Here is a 6,336-nt window from a genome sequence, read left to right as displayed (position 1 = left end):
TTCCCATCTTCAAACACAGGCTGTTCTGCCAAGGCGTCTGCTGGTTGTTTGGGCAGATCCTCCCTCGGGAGGAGGCGGGTTGGGAGCACACACAGAGAGCAGGGGGTGTTGGGGACACAGGAGACGCCCAGGCAGCTTCTCTGAGGGGTCAGGGGACAATGTGAGACCTCACCTCTCCAGACCTGCTGTTCCCTTCCCAACTCCCTCTCCTGCAACACCATTTTTTATTGCAAAATTTGCCTTTTTTTTTTTTTTTTTTTCTCCTCACCAAAATACAAGAGCAGCCTTTCCTGGTGGCAGAGGGAAGAAGGCTTTTCTCAGGGAGACAGGCCACATCCATCACAGCCCAGGCTTATGCTGACTTTTCCAGGAGTCCATCGTTCACCTGAGGCACTCCCATAAACCCTCCATCTCCCTTCGCCCTCAGAAAATCCCATTGACTGAGACATCCTAAAAACCTCATTGAAAGGTGAAAATTGTCTCATTGACAGGTGCTGTGCAAATTACCCCGAGATTCATTACCTCAGCAGGGGATGGCTTTAGGGAGACACCGGAACATTTCTGAAGTGTAGGGTTTAATGTGATTGGATTTACAATGACTTTTTGGTCGTTTGCTCTATAACTCTTTACAGACTTGGGGGCCATCTCTGTTCCTCCCTTGCTGTAGATGGAATTTCATCTGTTGTTTTGCATGGTTGAAGTGTGGCAGTGGGCAGGGGAGCAGAACATGCATGTGGGGCTCAATCTCCTGGGGATTTGTAGAGCAGCTCTCCTCTTTCTGCCTGTTTTCCACTTTACTGGATGATCCACTCTGCCAACATCTGTTTTTTTTCCCCTAACCTTGCAGCCAGCTTGGAGGCAGCCATGCCTATCCCATATTCCAGCCCCAGGGCAATGCTGACAACCTGCTGCTGGCCATAATTCCAGGGGCTCAAAAAGCCCTCCAGAACGTGGATTGCCCTGCTCTGGAACAGGAAGATGTCACAGAGCTCTCTCAGACTCATTTCCACCCCAGAGAAAGGGATGTGCAGCAGCAAACAGCTTTGGGCTGACTGCTCGGGGCTGGGGCTGTGGGGAGCAGGCCTGGCCACAAACCCTCCTGCCTCAAAGAAATCCTGAAAATCCAGAGCCAGCACTTGGGTTCAGTTTTCCTGAAACACCTGAATTTTAATTCTTGTACCCTTGTAGTCCCCTGCTGAGCCACTGGACCACCAGCCCATCTCCAGAGGGAGCAGGCAGGACCCCCTGGTGATGTGCAGTGCAGAGCTGCTGTATTTTATCAGCATCATTCCACGAGCACTCTCCTGGTGGCATTTGGTGCCGGAGCCGAGCGCTGCCCAGCAGTAATTAATGGGGCCCTTTCCTACCCCTGAGCTCCACATCAGTGGACTATCAATTACCAAAGCCGAGCTGTGCATTTCTGAGCTGCTGAATAACCGAGGGGACTGCTGAGAGTCCAGAAGTGGCTGTCATCTTCTCATTAGGTATTTATTAAAAGTAATTTAGCGCCTGTGCCTGCGTGTTAATGGAATCCCAGCGGCGCCGGGGGACGGAGCTGCCCCGGTGTGAGAGCAGGATCAGCCCCCCCCCGGCAGGCTGTGGAGACAAGCACTGGCCTCCATCCCGCGTCCTTCACTGCTCTGGGATAACTGGAGGCTGCCCAGACCTGCCCGTGGTGCTCTCAGGTGGATCCTTGTGAAGGCTGGGAGTGGGCAGGTGGCAGGAGGCACCCAGAAATATTTCCAAACTGCTCAGCTGTTCCCCGCTGTCCTGTGTGGGACACCCCAAAGCTGTCCCCAGTCATCAGGGCTCCCTCAGAGCCGTCACTCCAAACCCTTGGGCAAATTACTCACCCGGAGATAACCGCTATTATTCCTGCTGCTCTCACTTCCCATCTCCCCATCCTCCCTTGCCGGCGCATTATTTATTCCTTGTTACACTGTTCTGAATAATTCCTCTCTCTTTTGATCACTGCAGATCCTTGAAGAGGGTTGTGAGGAGACCAACCACCGAGGGCAAACTTACCATAAACATTCCGAGCTGTGGGTGAGTGTGAGCTGAGCTGCAGCTGGCCTGGGAGGGGGCTGCAGGCTGGGCAGGGCTGCCGAGCCTGCAAGGCTTAGGGAACGCTTGCAAGGATGCTCTTCCAACTCAGGCCAGGCTCTGAGCAACCTGGTCTAGTGGAAGGTGTTCCTGCCCATGGCAGGGGGTGGAATGAGAGGGTCTAAAAGGTCCCTTCTAACCCAAACCATGCTGAGATTCTGTGATTCCCAGGCTGTGAGCAGAAACTCAGGTCCTACCAGCACCACGATCTCCAAACCCCCAGGGACAAAACGTGCTTTGGGAAACCTGCAATCCCTCCATCCTCCTACCATGAAGCCCTGAGGCTAAGAGGGTTTTGAAGCTGAGAGCAAGACTTCATCAATCCAGAAACCTGCCAATACCCAGAGGGGTCTCCCAGGAGAGGTTTGCTGTGCTTGCTGCTCCATGGAAAGATGTGCAGCATCACAGAGAAAAGCTGGGAGCTGCACAGGGCAGAGCCATCATCCCACCAGGATGCTGGAGCCCCAGGAGCTCACCTTGCACTTGGAGCACAGAAATATTTTGGCTGCATTGTGCTCTCCCCACGCATCTTCCTTCCACTCAGCCTTGACATCTGTTTACTGAGCTGATTAAATCACCCCAGCACAGAACCTGCGTCTGCAGGAACGTGTTTGGGCTTGAGCAGGGCAGGGATTAAAAACAAAAGGAAATGGATCTTTTATCAGTACATTTTTTTTTAGTGGGAGACGCTGGGGTTTCTAATAAAAAACCCCTTCCAATTCGTTTTTTTTCTTTCTTTCTTTCTTTCTTCAAGAAGAAGCTGCTTTTCTGATTCTTCCAGCTGTGGAAATCAATTGCCAAATGGGATGTTTGTGGATGTTTGAGCAAGACCCAACAAATTCCTTTAAAACAAACAAGCAAACAAGCAGTGGTTGTGTGTTTGGGGTTTTTTTGTTTGTTTGTGTGTGTGTACAGGAACACATCTCAGGGCTGGAGGATGTCTGGGAGAGGCTTTGCTCCTCCTGTCGCCTTTATCTCGCCGCGCTGCCCGGAGGGGTTTGATCACAGCTGGGAGCCTGTAAGCTGCCTGTAATCCAGTAATATTCATAAATGACTGTGCATGTTCCAGCGCCTTTGTCCAATCCCTTTTTATCCCGGGCCTTAGGCACTTGCAGTGGAGCTGTAAAACATCTCTGGCTCCGTCCCCAGTGGGCCGGTCCCTGCTCGGGCCACGGGGGCGGCTCTGGGACAGGTGGTGGCACCCAACAGGATGGTCCTGGCTGGGTGTGCTGGGCCCTTGTCCCGCTCCTTGCAGCCAGTGCCACAGGGCTTTTAACTCCCCCTGTACCCAGGCCAGGAACAAGCAGATGGGACCTGTCCACATGGCTCCTTTGGAGGCTTTGCGAGGCCAAACCGCTCGTGGGCAGGAGGCTGGAGCAAGGCTGGTGGGATCCAGCTGTGTGTTCTCTCCAGCCCAGCCCTCAGTACCAGCCAAGCCCCCTCCACCCCGAGGCAGGAGCAAATGGTCCCCCTCTGTGGAGCTGTGCCAGGGCATCCTGAACATCCTCCACGACCCCAGCCTGGCAAATCTAAAGGCAACAACAACTCTTGTGGTTGCAGATATTCCTAAGTATCCCACCCAGGGCAGTGAACCAGCAGCTTTGTGCTGGGCTGGGAGCCTGGATGGTGCTTCCCTGAGGCATCCCCACTTCCCAGGAAGCTCTGCTCCCAGCAAAGTTGCAGCAGTGCTGTAATTGCAAATCATTTTTGTAATGCTCTCACTGTAAATGCTACTTAAGATGTCATCAATGATTGATATATTTGCTAATTGAGGCTTCCACTTGGGCTGATAGCCACGGTGCTTTATTCCTTTTATTATTTTCTGTTATTTTTATGACTGACATATTTGTAGCAGCACTTCTTTAATCTTCATTAAGCAAACTCCCGTGGGAGATGTGGTGGCAGCACAGCAAGGGCTGCCCAGGCAAGGTGGGATGATGCCAGAGCCTCTGCCTTCCACAGAAGCACTGGGAGACAGTTTGGCTGAGTGGAGCAGATGGGAAGGGGCTGTTCTTTCTCTTCTGCAGGGGACATTCACAAGAAAGGAAGGTCCAGCCTGTGCCTCAGTTTCCCTCCTGGTAAAGGGCAGCTCAACTATTTAATGCAAAGGGGCACTGGGAGAGAAATATTTAATCATTTTTAAATGGGAGAGTTGTCTGGTCAAACATCTCATGAAATAAATAACCACTTCACTGATGCCCAGGTGGAACAACACCTTCTCCCTGCAGGTCCTGCCTCCATCAGGTCTCAGCACCCACTGGATAAACCAGCCCACAGCTGGAAACCACCAATTTGGCTTCTAGATTCCCAGGAGGGGGCTGTGTGCTGCCATGTCCCAGCACCCAGACCTGCCCAGCACCCTGCAATGGTGCCACCTCTCCCGATGGGCAGCAAATCCAGCTCATTTTGGGGCCGTGCTTTGCTTTTTTCCAACAGCTTTTTTTCAAAAACGTGCACCTGTGCCAGGAGGCACCGAGGCTCTGCACTCACTTAAACCAACTATTAAATAATGATAATCCCCTGAATGGCATCCAGACCCGCTCTCCACTTCCACTCACTCCCTTCAACGCTGCCCATCTTGGAGGGGCACCAAGAGCCAACTGCAGCATCTGCGTTCCCTGCCCAGGAGAGCTCATCAAACCTGCAGGAAAACCAGCCTCTGCCACGCTCACCAGGCACGCCTGGCATCTCATTTTCCTAACTGAGTGTTGGGATCCAGCTTTATTAACACCAAACCCCGGGGCTCAGAGTGCCAGCCGTGGTGGGCAGCAGCGTCCGGGCCCATCTGCTGACACCCGCCTGCCTTTCTGCTTGCAGAGAAGGGAAATGGGTTTGCAAATGCAAATATGATGTAAATAAATAAATAAAGCACCGCTGCCTGAGCTATAAAGCAGGAGCAATGTTCTTTCTGTGCAGGCCCATCTGCTGCACTTCCATCTTCTCCGGTGGGAATGAAAGACAGGTCGCTTTGGGCAGTGCCCAAATGGGTGACCCTGGGTGAGGGTCTTTATGAGGTAGAAGCTTCTGGGGGTGAAGCTCATCTGGGGTTCGCTGCAGCACCTTTTGAGAGCCGTTAGGATGAGTGGTGTTTCCCACCTCCACTCCTGCTCCCACCCCAGGATGCTCTGCAGCAAATCCAGCATTCCACCACCCTTCCAGGGATGCTCTGCACCTCCCTTACACCTCTGGCTGCTTTTCCCTGCCCAGAAGGCTGGTAATAAGCTATAAATGAGACATTGTGGAGGTTGAAAGCCCTTTGAAGCACCCTTGGAGAGCCCATTCCCTTCCTGCTGAGGGTGCTGTGTCCCCACCCGCCGGAGCTCATGGACACCAGGATGAGTGGCGGGACAGCTTGATCCCTCCTCTCCACCCAGCTCCCAATGGCTTTCACCAGGCTCAGAAGTGCCTGCTGTGTCGGGTGTGAGGGCTGTGAGTGTTTTGCCATGGCCATCCCTGCACCCCCAGCTCCGTGCTGTGCAGGCTGAGAGGGGAATAAACAGCCTCTGTGTGCTTGGAGCTGCAGAGGGTCTGTCCTTGAACAAGAGGGGGTTAATAAGGAGCAAAAGAAGGGGGAATGAGGCAGAAAGCAAACCTGATTTACAGCAGCAACCTCCTGGGAGGACAGTGACTGTGACCAAGGGGGCCCCTGCCCCGACAGAGCCGACCTGGCACACTGGACATGGCAAGGCAATGGTGTTCCCTGCCCTGGGAATGGTCCTGCTGCCCAAAACCACACAGCCACCTCCTGGAGGTGATCCATGGAGGGACCTAGATCCAGTCATCCCAAAGGAGGATGCACAAAATGTGCAGCTTGCTTTGAAGCACAACTCCATGAGCATCCGACACTGGTAACACGTAGTGATGCCGACTGTCATCCTCGCCTGATCCAACACAACTGAAAAATGGGGAGTGGGAACATTAAGGTTTTGCAGCTCAGGAAAGAGCAGGTTGCCATGGTGATGCCAGTTTCCCCCTCCCCTGTTTTCTCCTCCTCCCTTTCCCACTCTTGGGGTTGACCAGGAGGAGCTGGCAGGCTGCTGGGGGGATTTATTAGCTCCAAAATAGGCCACGGTTCAGGGAAGGGGGAGAAGTACTGCAGTGGTCAGCAGCAAGAGCCTGGCCCTAATCCATGTCCTGTGCTCTCTGGGAAGGTGTAAATCAGGGCTGGGCAAACACCGGGGCAGCACCAGAGCGGCTCATTTGCCTTGCCTCATCCTCAGAGGGGATCTGTGG

At 53.3% G+C, this 6,336-nt stretch overlaps 1 long non-coding RNA gene across 1 annotated transcript; it reads left to right on the top strand.

Annotated features, from left to right (window-relative positions):
* The first annotated feature begins 1,027 nt into the window (after positions 1–1,027).
* Positions 1,028–2,403, top strand: LOC108494933. Its single transcript, XR_001873990.1, has 3 exons — positions 1,028–1,484; positions 1,978–2,046; positions 2,275–2,403. It is a non-coding gene; the product is annotated as an uncharacterized LOC108494933 (long non-coding RNA).
* The last annotated feature ends 3,933 nt before the right edge of the window (positions 2,404–6,336 follow it).

Source organism: Lepidothrix coronata, unplaced genomic scaffold (genome assembly GCF_001604755.1).
Source record: "Lepidothrix coronata isolate B3197 unplaced genomic scaffold, Lepidothrix_coronata-1.0 Scaffold28, whole genome shotgun sequence".
NCBI classification, from domain to species: domain Eukaryota; kingdom Metazoa; phylum Chordata; class Aves; order Passeriformes; family Pipridae; genus Lepidothrix; species Lepidothrix coronata.
The sequence above is the reverse complement of the archived record's forward strand: the minus strand, read 5'-3'. Positions and strand labels throughout refer to the sequence as shown.